The following is a 15,963-nucleotide window of genomic DNA, read 5'->3' on the forward strand; positions in this document are numbered from 1 at the left end:
TACATCTAAAGAAATCTGCATTAAAAATGTGAAGGTTGCAAAGTCAAGCACTGAAAATTTAGAAAATTTTAATATTAAGCTTGCCTGCACCACCTTCCTTCACCCCCTTTCTGGTGCATATGTATTACGATACAATTTTTATTTACACTATCACACATTATTTTTCCACAGGAACCCCTGCCTCATTCAATGTACAGAACATGCACTCTGGGAATTAGAAAGGGTTTTATAATTAATAAGGCTTCTATCCTCACCTCTTTCTGCTCTTAGGCCTCTGCCCGCCCCTTATTCCTATCCCTCCTCTGCTCCTGCCCCATCCCACCTTTTGAGATCCTACTCCTGTAACTCTGCCCTGCATCTTTGTATTCAAGTCAGGAAGCATTCTCCTTTCCCATCTATGTTGCTTGGTTACCAGCATGGGGAACACTGGGAGCTCAGAAGAGACAGTGTCCTGCACTTTGGTGGCCCTTGGCAGCTGGGAGGAGCAAAAGCAGAGAAGGTCTTTCTCCATCCCTACAGCCCCAGTTTGGAGCAAGCTTTGTCACTCTGTGGGGATGGAGCATCTATAGCATGCTCAGTAGAAACATAATCTTTGGAGAATTTAGTTGCCAAACTTTAACATGTTTCTACTGAGCATGCGTGAGCTGAGATTTTTCAGAGGTCTAGCACTTGGCCAAACCTGGATACATTTTCATAAAGCTGGCAAAAGGCACACGCCTGACAGTAGCGAGACCCCTTTGCCAGATTTCAAGTCTCTGGTTTCTCAGTTAAGCAGTTGTGAGAATTGTTTACTTTGTCAAAACAATGTATTTCCCTCTAACCTCATTCTGAGAAACAGCCAAATGATTTTAGTTGAAACTTTGCAAAAAGGAAAAGAAGTTCAACTTGAGGCAGACCCTCAGCATGGAAAATTTCAGTTCAAATAGTTTAATTTTTGCAAAGTTATAAGTAATTGAAAACAGGGTCTTACATAAAAAGTGTCGAACAACCTTAACTAAAGGTGTTCCTACTTGCACTACCTATAATACACAGTACTGCATAGGCGCACATGGGGAATTAATTACAGCTGGCACGGGGATCATAACTTTAAATTTTGTGACTAGTGTAAACAGACCCTGATCCAGAGCCCTCTGAAGTGTATGATTATCTTTCCACTGGCTTCACTGGGCTTTGGATTATCCCAGGGAAGGGGTAGCTCCTCAGATGAGCTGGAGCACCCTTGGTGCAGCTTTGTGACACTAGAGGGGAACAAAACTCACACTCTCCCATTGTGGGTTGCACAAACATTAATGCAAGCATATATTTACATTAGTGTAGATTCAACTATCACATTCCATCATCAGGGCTGAAAAAAAGCCATTCCTATGAACATTCACAGAGAATGAATATAAAGGATTGTGAGCGCTATTGAATGAATGTGCTGGTTTATTTAAATGAGTATGTGTGGATGCTTTTTTATAGTATTGGCCCAACTCTAGCATAAATATAGTTTTTAGTATTTAATCATCATTCAAATTGAATCTGAGAGATGAATCTCCCCAATTTATTAGGGTTTATTGGGGAATGGAACCTCTTTGACCCTTTAAACCAAACAGAAATGGAAGAGGGACTTGGAAAGTGCTAACCCAAATGAGATTTGGCAAGAGATCAATATCTATCTTATGGTTTAAATATTTACTAATACATGGCAGAATTAAACCATTTAAACTTTTTACCAAGGTATTATTTTATCCTTGTGAAAATGTATAAAAAGAGTGTGTGTTATGGAGTTACTTTGCCACATGTTATTTATCATAGTCTTATCTAATGCGGAAGAAGGGACATCAAGGTAGAATGATGTTTATCTACCTAGAGAAAAATGATTGGAAGGGATTTTTAAAAGCATGTAAAACATTTAGACATTTAATTCTCAGTTAAATGACCAGGAGTTGTGACTCTAAATCACTTAGGCAACTTTGACATCCCTGCTTCCCCATTATCTTTAATTAAGTTCATTTGTCTTTCACTTGGCTACTGTGACATTACGAGTCAGCTTGAGGCTGTCTTGAAAATGACAGGCAGACAGACAGATATCTTTCTACTGTTAGAGCTGTGCCATTCTGCACTAGTTGGAGTTTCCTAAGGGCTGATGGCTTCATGCCCAGGTACACTGAATTGCCATAGTCCAGATGGAAGGTGACAAAGGCGTGAATAACTGAGGCCAGGTCATTGTTTGCCAGGATGGGATGGAGTCTCCTAGCCAACTCAAGATGGTATAAAGCATTACCCACAGGTGCTGCTGTGTGAAAGATTAGCCTCAACACTCCTAAATAGCACTCCTAAACTATGGATTGAATTGGTCAGTTGTGGGTGCGCACCTTCAACCACACAACACTGCCCCATGGCTGCAAACTCTTCAAAATGCGTTCCTCTGCTCAGCAGCAAAATCTTTTTCTTGCTCAGGTCCTTTCTGAAACACATTACCAGATCTTCCCCTCTGGAAAAAACCCTCATCCAATAAACACTGACCAATCAAAACAAATATCCAAGTGCCCATTTCCGGACAAGTCTACCCGTTTGAATGTCGTCTATTGTACTTGTTAAAAAAAACTGCATGACATTTCTGGGAGCCCTGAAACTAACTAACTGTAGTTCTTTCAGTTTAAACACATCTGCTTTGCACCAAACCTTTTCAACTCTGTTTATTCTTATTTATAAACAATTTTAAAGTAATATGTTTATAGATCACCGTGGCCTTTTGTTACCTACTTCCCACTTTGGACAATCCAAAATACCATCCTAGGTTACAGGGCTCAGCACAATAGGTAGAGCTGTTTTTTGATAAAGATTTCTGAAAGTGTATAATTTTATCGCTGAATAACAGCTGATATGGTTTAAAATATATTTGGGACCTGCCTACAAAAGGCTGGTGAGTCTAGAAAGAACACTGGGAAGAAAGTTTTCTGAGACAGGAGAACAAGACACTAAAGGAACAAGTAGCTTCTAGCCATATAACTAATTTCAGTTAAGACAGTGAGTTCTCTGCAGTATGATACTGCATTGCTGAAATACAAACTTCTCCATTAAACACTTTTCTTTTTTGACATCTGTATTAAAGACTTGCTTATGCTGGCTGTATGCCATTATTACCATCATTATTTAGTGTTTGTGTAATAGTAGACGTATTGACCCCCAACTGAGATAAAGGGATACTGTACAAGGTACTGTGCACCTAATAAGAGACAGTTCCTTCCCCAAAGAGCTTGAATCTAAAACACCAATCCTACAATTTACAATGTGTGGGGTGTCCCCACAGAAATCAGTGGGGCTGTGCCTGGTGACTGGGTCCATTTACAACACATTGGTGACCATACAAGGGATTAGTGGGCCAGTCTCTAACAAGAGGAAATCAAAGATTTTCTTTGTTCAGCCTCCCTTCAGGTTGTTTAATGAGCCTTATTAGATCTCTTGTTCTGCAGTGTTAGGGTATAAAAGCTAGGTTATTTGGTAATACTTCAAGGAGCAGCTATTATCACACCTGCACCATCAATACATAAATATCCATAGAAAGCACACACTTTCATGCAAATAATTCACAGAAGGAATAATATTGACATTGTAATAATAAATAGTTCCCAGAAATATACTAGGCAGGACCTAATGAACCAGCTTATATACACACTTATGCTTAATACTATTGGTTAATACATCATATCATGCACTTTATGATCTGTACAGGGATTGGTTACAGAAATTAGTAGACCAATCAGAAACTGTCCATGAGTTGCAAAGTATGCTAGTAAGCAAAGCAGCAGATACAAGCTTATCACATATTATCTTATTATTTCTTAATCTACTAACAATATATTATTTATAAAACCACCTGTGAGTTTATGCTTTGTCCATTGTTAATCTATGTTTCCTTACTTCTGTTTTCTTTCATTGCTCATGCAAGGCCGACAAAAAAATTTTTTTTTAGTCAGCAGTTTTTTCATTTCATTTCTCTTTTTGCCTTTTAAAAAAAGGCTTATTGTCCAACAACACAATCCCAGGACTACAGTGGGGGTTACTAATTGCATTAAAAGCAAACAACGTCCGAACTATAGGCTGGAGGTCCACTTCCACTGGAATAGCCCAGCATGGGTTAATTGTTTTTGCAGTGGTGATGGCTCTCTCATTATTTTCTGTGGAGATGAGCTGGCTGACATATACCAACGGTTCCAAAGTGCATTCTGCTAATCCCTTGTTTTATTTCTTCTATTATCTGAACTACATTAATTACAAGTTTATTACAGTATATATTTTATGCAATAGGCTTGAACACATTATTATTAATAAGATGTACAGAGGTTTGGGCCATTAAGGTAAGGCCTACATATATGCGGCAAAATCCTGTAATCCATAATCAGTTTTCACTCTGTCTTTCAGGCAAAACCTCCAGTTAATTTTATGGATAGTTTTACTTGAACAAGGAACTCAAAGTATACCTCTTAATTGGACCAGGAAGAAAAAGTTGCTTTTCTGTTTGTCTGCCATTTGTTGAATACTAAAAAGCTATTAATCTTGCTCTTTAATCATTTCAGAAATCTGCCGTGAGCGAAATCTCCATAAATTAAATTCAGATTTAATCATCATTATAGATACTTTTCTTTAATAGTATTTCTGAATATTTCAGGCACTTATAGGAATGTATACAGCTAGAATTTGCAAAATACTCCAATCAACTTTATGGTTTTCCTTTAACTTTCCAATTGCTATTGTCCTTCATACAAGCTTTTGAAAATGACAGCACCTGCAGGCATCTTCAGACTTACTGCTCTTTATTTTATTTAAAAAAAATTTTTTTTGCTTTAACAATGAAATACCTACAACTGTCATTTTCAGGGTTCAAGCAGACTGAAAGACAACGCCTTTTGCTTGGCATGTTTAATGGACTGCTCTGCCTAAGGTCACACTATATTCTGCTGACAAAAGTCAGTGTAAGTAGGGAATTTCATGATCAGTTAGTTGTTTAAATGAGCATTACCATTGTAGAGTATCTAAAACTTAAAATAATTTAAAATGACAATTCAGTAACTGTAAAGAACCTAGGTTCTGCCAAACTGTCCAACATAAACATATACAAGTGGTTTCTAGCAACCGTATCATACTAGATATGTTTTTGAGTCTCTAAAAAAAGTACAGTGATAATGAAGAACACTATCTGTTCCTTGCCGTTAGTAAGGACTACAAGAACATGCCCGCCTAGACAAAGGTCCCTGTTCGTCCTAAATTATCCTGTCCTCTTTGATAGTGTTTGAAGCCGTATTTCCTTGGTTTGTGATCTTGCCAGATCTTACAAACCAAGCAAGCACTGAACAACCCACCCTCCCCTGGCGTGGATAGCCCAGGCATCACCCTAGGCTGCAGAAAAGGTGTTGGTGATTCTGTAGGTGCCATTCTTCCCTGTGAGTCAATTCTGAATCAATGCTCCACCACAATGCAAGAGTCTAGCGTACTGATGGAGATGCTATCTTTCAGATGAAATGTAACCAAGGTTTGCAGTGAGTGAGTAGCTAGAGAGTTTGTGGTGAGTTGATCAAGCGTCCCTCACACATCAAAAAATTCTTTGCTTGATTCCAAGACTGGCAAGATGGAGGCACTTTGAATTTTCTGATGCATCTGAAAAATTGAATCAAGAACCCCTTGCTGTCATAATTCATCCTCAGTTTCCCAGATGAAGGGCCATTGCTTTAGTTTTTTTATTGTTAAAAGACTTGAAGGAGATACCAGTAGGTAGCACTTAGCCTGGGCATCTGGGAAGCAGTGAACTTTGTATGTTAGCATGTACAAAATAGCCTTGATTGATCTATTAACATTTATATATGTTACTTGCTGCACAAGTGTGTGCCTTTGGAATGTGACAGGCCACCTCAATGTACATTGGACCCTAATTATTTCTAAATTCAGGGTGCATGTCATGAAAAAAGCCTGGAGATCTCCAATTGGTTAACAGAAATGTATATGTTGTAACCTCCAGTGTGTTTAAAACATTCATATTTAATCCCAGAAATGCATGCAAGACATTGGGTCAGAATAATTGGTGAAGAACTTAATATTTTTTGAAGGTCCAAAACAGCATTTGCGTGATAGACTTCTTGCTAGACTTCATTATAAACTGTCTAGTAGAAGTAGTACCCAGTATATGCTACCTCATTTTGCTCTTGCACATTTTTTCCCATTCAGATTTACATTGTAGAACAAATTAGGCACTCGAGGTATCCTTAAAAACTTGTATTCAATGGTCTTTTGATCCAAATGAATACATATAGTTTATCTTTTCTTTATCTCACAAGAATTATTGAAATGGACTACAAGCAAGTAAATGGAATTGACTAACTGGCATATCCTTTTGGTGCACTATTAAAAGTCTGTACATAAAATTATGCACATCACCAAAATCGGAAGAAGTAGGATGCTGAGTAGCTTTCTTCCCAGTAAAAGAAATGCATCCTGTCAGCAAGCCTTCTGGGTATCAGATTTTAAATCAATAGAGAAGAGACCTAGAAGTAAGAAAATCCAATAATCTCTACAGATTTTATGACTGTACCTTGCCATATATGAATCCTGGAGTTTAAAATCTCTAGGAGATCCTAGCTCATTATGTGTGCAAGTATTGCAACGTCCATTTACAATAATGGATTTCATAATCAACAAATCCAAATCTAAGTACTTTCATTTCCTTATTGCATTGATTTATAGCGCTCTATTTGCAGTGAGATGATGACTGATCATAAAAATTGAAATAAAAAAACCATAATGTATAAACAAAAACAAGCAGAAGAACCAGGTACCATGGAAGAACGGATGCTGTTTGTTCCAGAAATGTTAGCAACCAAAAAAATAAATAAAATAAAACTAACCTCAAATAATGGATTTCATCATGCCTCTACACTTGGTAGACAGGCTAGCTTGTTAGGGACCACAAAGGACAGCACATTCCAGTCAAGAAGCCCCTTGGTAGAAAAATATCTGCTGGCAAGACATCGGAAACCAACAGCCAGAGTCTGCCAGATGAACTTAGCTGATATGAGAGGAGATAGGAGGTGATGAATTGATCAGCTACCTGGGTCTGAGATACAAGGCTTCAAAAATCATCAGCAACACCTCAGCTCCACAGGCTTGCACTGGACATGGCTGCTCACCTCTTTGAGTTAGGATCGTGGGGGGAAGCCCTGAGAAGCTTAGGAGTTCTTCAGGGCCAATCTTTCTTCTGATGTGGGAATCCTTGGATGGTTGAATGGATCAGGGCTTTCCTCCTGTAGATCTTTCTGTGGACTTTATGACTGGAGCTTCAGCTCCTTGTAAGATGGGGCCCTTTGGGTACAAATAATTCTCCATGCTTTCAGGTCACTTTGAAGTAATTTCTCATTTGAAACGGTATATTAGTTTTCAAGAAGGTATGCATCTATAAAGGAAAGAAGCTGCTTTTTCAATTGGACATCCTGTTTTGTAAAACTGACATGGCTTGTTAAAGCCTTTACATTAAAATTTCCAGTTAAAGGAGAACCAAGTCAATTTATATACATTATAAGGATTCAGATTTCAATAGAAAATAATTATACATAGAATAGGTTAGATTTTCATTAGTAATTATTCCACTGATTTTCATTGCTCATTCATTATAGTTGAACAATTCCAGACCAAATGTACAAATACTGACCTGCGAGTAGCAGAATAAAGGGTAAATTGAACAAGCAGAAATGATCAGTAATATGGAAGCTCTTTGCCACACCATAGCAACGTCTCAGGAACCGTATTTGCAAGAAACTTTGAGGCCCACACACATTTCTTTCAAACATTAGGCCAGGCTAGATGTTGGTGTGATTGAGCCAGCTGGGCTGAAGGGAGAGGTGGTGCAGGCCACATACTAATCAAAGAGCTAATTCTGATAAAGATATTTTGTATCCTAGCACATGATGGGTTGTAAAATCATATGTATGGAGCTATCCCAGCAAAAAACTGGAGGCAAGCCATTTATGCAGCAATGCTCTGAAAGGGAAGCCGACTGTGAAATCACTGTAATTAGATTTATTCTAGTTTGTATTTTTGTCCAATAATAAAATAAATAATAAATAATACTAATAAAAAATCTACCATCAATTCCTTGGGTTCTTCCAAGTTTGCTAAGGGATAAAATTGATTCAATTTATCTTTTGCCCTTTTTTTTTTTTAAAAACTCCATTATGGCTTTATGTACTATGGGTAGCCTGGCTCTGATTCAGCCACTCTGGTCTCTTCCCACATAAACAATGTAAATGCACTTGTAAAATCTCCAGTTTTTATTGGTAAAGCCATACTGTCGTCTTTAAATAAATAACATTTTGCACTTTCATTTGTGGATCTCAAAGAGCATTACAAACCTTCATTAATTAAAGCCACACGTCATTGCAGATAGTGGCACTGGTAAGTGTTATTATAGATGAGGTATAAATAGCATGTACAGGATCCCACAAGTCATATGCAGAGGTGGGCTGGAACCTAGAAGTCCTGACTTCCTGTTCTTGACATTCATTCCTGTTTCCTACAGTACTGTCCCAGTCTTGGAATCAGTGCACACCCAGATATCTCCCATTGCATTCAATGCAAGTTCTGTTTATACACAAACAGCAACATTTGGCCCTTGTTTTGCACATTAGATTAATCAAAAGAATGGTCTCACGAAAAGCAGCTAAACTAAAAGCCCTAGAATATTATTCCATGACACAAGATTTGGGCTTAGGTTTCTAGTTGCTTCAAAATTAGATTAGCTGTGTGGGTATTGGGCTGTGTAGCCACTTGAAAGTTTAGCACCTATGGAGACAAGTATTTTCTGAAGACAAGCCCCAAGTAAGCATAACTGCACCTGACTCTTTCAAATGTCTGCCAGAAAGAGAAATGTGCATGTCTGTACTGGTCAGTATCTCTCATGGAATATATTTACATATAAATTTTCAGTCAAGTGAAATATTCCCAGACATTTAATGGACTTGGAGGATTGAGATCTTTGGAAGTAAGAGTCAAGAGCTTAAACTTCATCTCTGCAGATAAGAATAGCTTGTTTAATAAACATGAATAGACCCATTTGTCACATCTTTGTGAGGCAACGTGGTCTAGTGGATAGAGCAGGGTCCAGGAGCTCTGTGTTCTCTGTCCAACTCTGTGACGGACTCACTGCATGGTTGTGGGGGTGTCCGCTTCTCTGTGCCTTAGTTTTCACCTACCTTTACAGAGTTCTTAGGATGGTCAGATGATAGGCTTTCTATAAGTACAAAGTCTTACTGTTATCTAAGGACTCTTGTGAGGCTAAAATTCACAAAGCCACCTAAGGGATTTGGACTCCCGGTTCCCATCCAAAGCCATGGGAACTGCATATCCAAATTCCACAAGTAGCTTTGAAAGTCTCAGCCGTAATACTTGCTGTTAGATGGTGAGTTACCATAAATGATGGGACAGCACTAAAAGCAAAAGAGGAAAGATGGTCTGGTGGTTAGGGTGCCTGCTGGAGACATGAGAGATTTGGGTTCAGTGGGCTGCTTGGCCACAGGTTTCCTTTGTATCCTTAGTCTAGGATTTGCAGGAGGTGGGATCCCCACTCCTGCCTCTTAAAAACATCCCCACTGACTGCAGCTGAGGTTTTACATGAGGCAGAATATCAAGCTGCTAGCACAAGAACACTAGGGACCTCGTAGTGCAGCCATAATGTACGATATCTGTGTAGGCAATATAGAAAACCCTCAGAGAGACACAAACCGAACATCTGGAAACTTATTTCTGGGAATCAAACAGACTGCTACTGGGATGTTGTATTTTCTTATGGACTTTTGGTAGGCAAGATGTCTTTAGGAATGAGGCAATATTTATTATTCACGAATAGGAGATATCTATTTATGTTTTATGCCTGACACACACCTCTAAAATACATTTTAACAAGCACAATTAAGAAATACTATCAACTAGCATATACATCAGCACTACATGGCTTAACACAATGTTCCAATGTGATTTAAGATGTTCTGCATTACTCTTGCCTTAATCCATAAATCACATGCAACTGTCAAATAAAAAAAATCCACACGCAGTAAATATCCATCAAATACTAAGGCAATTTAACTGTTTTGCACCTGACAAGGCTTGTAAAACCGATCAAATTACACAAGAGACTTAAATTGATTTAGTGAGGCCAAATGGTATTGAGATACCTCTGTTTGTCACCCAGTCCTTTCTTTTACCATAACTTTTCATCATCTTTCTCTGCATGAGTTGTGGTACAATGAGTTGACCTCTGAAAAATGTTGCCAGAGAAGAACATTAAGGTTGTTTAACATTTAAAATCTCAGCGACACTGGGGCAAAGTTTTATTCCCAAAATCTCAACATGAGCTTAACACAGAATTGTGCAATGGACAGTTTCTTGTTTGCCACTGATCTAATTAAAAAACAGTGTGGAATTTGCAAGGTTAATGGTGAATTTAATCCTGTATCCTATGTGCAGAGGAATGACTTTCATCTAGAGTTCAAAGTCTGAGAGTAAAGCTGTTGCAGGTATGCAACTTTAACAGGATGTTAGTTCAGAAGCAAGTGAACACTACCAGGAAGAAGAGCTGGTGTGTCAGGAGGGTTATTAGGGATTGCTGCCCAGTGAAAGTGCTAGGCTCTGCTCCCCAAAATAAAGACAAGATACACTTGTCTGTGCTTCAGTCTTTGTTACACAGTGGGCCAATGAGCTGCACCCACTTACACCAGGTCTGAAGTTATTTGAAATTAAAAAGAAACCATAGAAATAGAGGGTATATTGCAAGGAATGCAGGGTAAAAATAATCACACCTTAAAAAGAATGATAAATGCAATTGAAAATATCAGTTGAACCCTGAGTCTTTGCAGATGATTTGCTTCCCTTAGATTCTGCTGATCAGAGATGTTAAAACTCTGGTGTTCATTTTTCTATGGTCTTAGATTCTTATGGTACATAAATCACCCAGCAGAATCACCTCTGAGATAATACCCTATGAGATAAGCCTACCTACTGGTTTTAGGGATAGCTTTAATTGAATTTCATTTGTTATATTTATTGTAAGTACTTGAATATTTCTGGGCGGGACACAGCAGCTTCTTTACACACCCGTGCAGACAAAGTGTGCCTTGTCTCTCTCTGCTAGCTAGTCCACATGGAGGATAACTGCTACCATCTAGTGAGAGTTACTGCTGGAGCTCAAGTGCTAGAGGCCTGTGCCTGAGTTTGGAGATGCTGGGTTTCATGGAGATGCAAATACACTTGCTACAGTATTTCCCTTTTTTCCAATGTGTTAAAGATCATCAAACTGACACCACACAGGTCCACCTAGAGGCACTTAGCAAATAACCTGAGCCAGTGAATGGGATTGACCCAGGGTACAAATCAAGTTAGAAGTTCGATTGTAAAGTCTTCATGGGGAAAGATCGTATCTTTCCATGTATTTGTACAGTGCCTAGCACAATGGGACCCTGCTCCTGTTGGTGACGTGTGTACTACTGCAATAATAATAATAATGTAGCCTTCTGAGAGACAATGTAAAATGTTGTGGACTACAAAAAGTAATCTATCTTAATCTCTAATATTATACCCTGTACCCAAAGTTATAATTTGCACAGGAATTCAACTTATCTATAGGAGTTCTCCATTTTACTTCAATATTTTTTCTGGTAAAGAATCACCAACTAAATGTAGAGTTGTGTGGAGAGTTAATAATGCACCAAAGACTATCTCTGGGGTCCCTGATTGAACTGTCAGAATGCATCTGCCACGGCTTTCATCTTTTCAGTAAGTATTGTGATCGGTTGGGACTCTATAGTACAGGGAAAGGTACAGATACGTGGGGAAATCCCATCCCACCTGTTTATTAAATGTTACACTATTAGTCATCTCTTTGCGGAGGTACGTGCAATGACTTGAACAGCTCGGTCTCTTGTGCACTCACATGACCACGTGGAGTCTCTCTTATTTAAAATGCTGCAAACTGGGAGTCCTGCTGACTCAGGTTCCGAGCACATATTTCCACATCATCATCGCGTTGCTTCTGAATCACAGAACCCTAAAAGGGGACAATGAGGTGAATGCCAGGGATGTCCTCTGTCAGGCATGACATTAGGAAAGTGCTGATTCAGTCAGTTGCAGCCTCTGAAGAACATATTTGTTTACTGCAGCGGTGACATGTGCAGCAGTCTCTTTGCCTCCAGTTGAGCTTTCAGGCGTTTAGCTGAATAGATTAAATTTCTGGTTTCAGTCTGAGTAATCTGCAGATGCTTTACAACTAATTATTCCACCTTTCATTGACTTAGCTGTGCTTAATTTACAGTCAGAGGTGCGGCAAAAAAATCACATTGTTTTGTACCGTAGCTAACCTGTTTTTTAACATCCCATACCTGCCTTAGAACACCGATAAAAAAGTATGAATTTTTTGTTAGGGAGCACACTTTCAAATCCAAATGAATGACTTCAGATAAAAAGATTAATGAAAGCTTCCTCCTGCCCTGGCTCTGACAAAATGAAGTCATATACCGAGGTCACTTCACTAGCAGAAAAAGGAGTAGAAACTACTGGGATAGGCAAAGCAGAGTATGAAGTATTTTTAATACACTTGGAGGACATAATATGATTAGTCTATTTTATTAAGCACTGGGATGCTTAGAGATGAGTGTGTAATATAATGGACCACCTTCTAAATGACATTTATATGCCCCTATAATTAATGATTCACATTCTGTATTGGATTGTGCTACATGTATATGAATGTGCCAAGCACAGAAGAGGTGGAAGTGCATGTGGAAGGAAAGTTACCCCCAGAGACTGTGTTGTTTTTGCACCGCTGGGGTGGGAAGGGGCTGACATAAGTAGGAAAGCTGGGTGTGTTTTGCATAAAAGGGGTGTGTCCAAGGTGGAAGTATTCTTAAGCTAAAGATCTTTTATACTAGATTCTTCATCTCTCTGCCTGCTATGTTACCTAATAGCTAGATCACTACAGAAGAAAAAATACGGGTAATAATGTACATATACCATTATCTGTTTTGTTCAGTGCCGTTCCTGTTTGGCAGAGCGGTGCTTTGTTTTTGTTCATTACTAATGTAGTTGAAACTATGGCAAAATAAGTAAGATGATTCCTTTCAGTAATTGCAAATAAAATATTTCAATATGATGGTAAGATATTGTCTGATGATTTATTACCCTGTTTGCATATCGTTACGAACTCTATCACTCTATCACTGCAGCGCCAAGATACTGGGGCTTCTTTTAAAACACCTGATTGGCTTGTTTAAATTAGTGATCAGACCATAAATTTAGTAAACATGCATAGTAATCTCAATAAGAATATTATGAATTGATACAGACATTATTCATCAATCTCACTATGGTCCTGATCCAAAGAACATTGAAATCAATAGAAAAACTCCCATTGATTTTAATGGGTTTTGGATCATGCCTTCAGTTAAAAGCAGCAAGCATGATGAAAACACAATTGTGCACCATTCTGAACACTCCTAGCAATGTGCAATCAGGAATAGTGTACAGATAGGAGATTATTTTAAGAGTTAAGTAATGGTTAGATAAATGCCATGTATTATAGGCCAGCAATGGCTGCCTCTAAGGCCCTGTTTACAGTAGGAAAAAGGGTTGTTTTTACAACATGATAGCTAATAGTGTAGGCCTTACATCAGTTTAGCTGGTCAAGGTGAACCCTAGCTATGACACTGTAAAATATACTTTTTTCCCTAATGTAGACATACTCTAAGACTCCCCTTCTGCATTGCCTTCCTAGCATTGTTTATACAACATCAGTGATAACTTGGTAAGTCAGGATAATAGGAGCTCCCATGAGTCTTAAGCAAGCTTCTTTAAGTTTAAAACAGAGAGCTGTGAGAAAATGGGAGAAATCAACATATCATGAGTCATTTAATATTAGGGGTATTTGGAAAGAAAAGGTTAAAGCTATTTCCAGTGACAAGCAATTAAAGAATGGTAGGGTAAACTATTCCAACCCATTCTCTCACACAATGTAGTGGTGAAAATATAGCGGTCAACGCTGACCACCCAATGATGAGAAGGAGTACTCTAGTTTGCAGTTATGTCAACAACTGATTCATGTCTTCTACATAATGCAAAGTTACAATCTGCTTACTTTCTGTATTCTATAATAGGCTACAGTTTTCATGAAGAAGAGTAATTAATTTGCACCAGTGAAATCTCTATTGTGATTTCATGGCAAATATGATCTTAATTTTCACTGGTCCAGTGGTATTTGTAAAGGGCATGGCTTGCAATGGGTTAAGCCTTTCACAACTTGCCTCACAGCTGCAAAAATGAACACATAGATGTGCCATCTGGCAAGTACCCCCTTTCATATTAACGGCCTTCTAGGTCTCTCTAAGCTACCCTTAGGTACTCTGAACAGCTGCAATGTAAGTCTCCAAACTTCCACTGTTGTAATGGGAATGAAGAACAAACAATGCTTGATACTTTTGCTTCCCATTAACATTGGAAAAAACAGTTAGTTGGAACCAAATCTAATCTACCTGCAGACAGGTGGACACTTATGTTTAGAGGCAACCAAAGGGTTTTCACCTGTCTCAGCTCTTCTTTAGGAAAATTAGCAATTTCTTTATGGTGATAGATATTTAACTCAGATTATTTTTTTCAAGGCACTGAATGTTCCAGTGGAAATTAATAATTTACGTGCTACAAGAGTGCTCAATATCCATATACATGTAAATAGTCATTAGACAAGATGGCAGTAGGTGGCACTCAAGAATATGTATCATAGTTCCTGGATTTTATAGGACTCACAAAACTTGTTGTGCACAGTAAATAGCTGACAATGGCAATTCTGTACGTCAGTCTGGGTCTTCAACTGCATGTACAGAACCAAGCATACTGCCACTGCTCAATAAGTAAATAGTTAATACCATTCCTGTGTTTCAGGAGCAAATTGGATGTCAAGTACAGCTGTCCTGAAAAAAATCTAAGGTTTGGTTTATACATGGGAGCTTGTATGATACTTACATGCTATATTTGAGGGGGGGAAACCACATAGGGAAAGCATTTTTGAAATGTATGCAAGTTTTACTTTGTTTAAAATATATATTTGTGTGTGAGAGAGCAAACAAGTGATGGGAGTGCCTGCATCTTATACTAGATTGTATTAATCTTACTACATTAATTGCGAATATCTGTCACAAGCAGGGAATGTTTTGGGACCTTCCTTTCCTATATTTACTCCTGAGCACTGCTAACAGAAAATAAAAGAGCAAAATGATAACTTTATCTGATACTGGTTTTAACAGATTTATTTCCTGTTCTAAATTTCTTCCATGGGAACTGAAAAGTGAACTGGTCTTCCAATTATGTCTTAGAATGTTGTTAGACTTGGAAATGGAGAAGATGAAAGACTATACTGTAGAGAAATGGATTTTTCTTCTGATGGGCTGGTTATGAAATAACTTTTTTAACTCCAAGGCTTTAGAGATGTGTAAAGCACCTAAATCATACCAAAGTGGTAAATAATGAAAGAACTGACCTCTGCAGAACTGGGAATTTGTCTTGTAATTGAATAAAAGAACAAAAACTTCCATTACCATAAAGGTGATTTAGGGTTAGGAGACTGACCTCTTTTCAGTCTCTGCATGCTGGATTACTAAATACCTGCTAAGTTATGACCATACCAAAATGAAGTATTGGAGGCATGATCATTTGTCTACTGTCCTTTTTATACTTGAAGAAGGTGCTTAATCAAATACAGTAGCTGTTCTATTTCCTTAGATATTCAGCCTTTAAGAAAGGCCCATAAAAAGTACAGAGGTTATGAAATGGTAAAATTCTGATGCTTAAACAGAGGTAATTGGGTATTTCTGAAAAGACTTGACAATTTGTCTCACCCTACAGCCCCACTAATCTGACTGAAACTGCACCAAAGCCTTAAGAGGATCTTAAATTGAA

The sequence above is a fragment of the Natator depressus genome, chromosome 9, assembly GCF_965152275.1.
Source record: "Natator depressus isolate rNatDep1 chromosome 9, rNatDep2.hap1, whole genome shotgun sequence".
Lineage (NCBI taxonomy): Eukaryota > Metazoa > Chordata > Testudines > Cheloniidae > Natator > Natator depressus.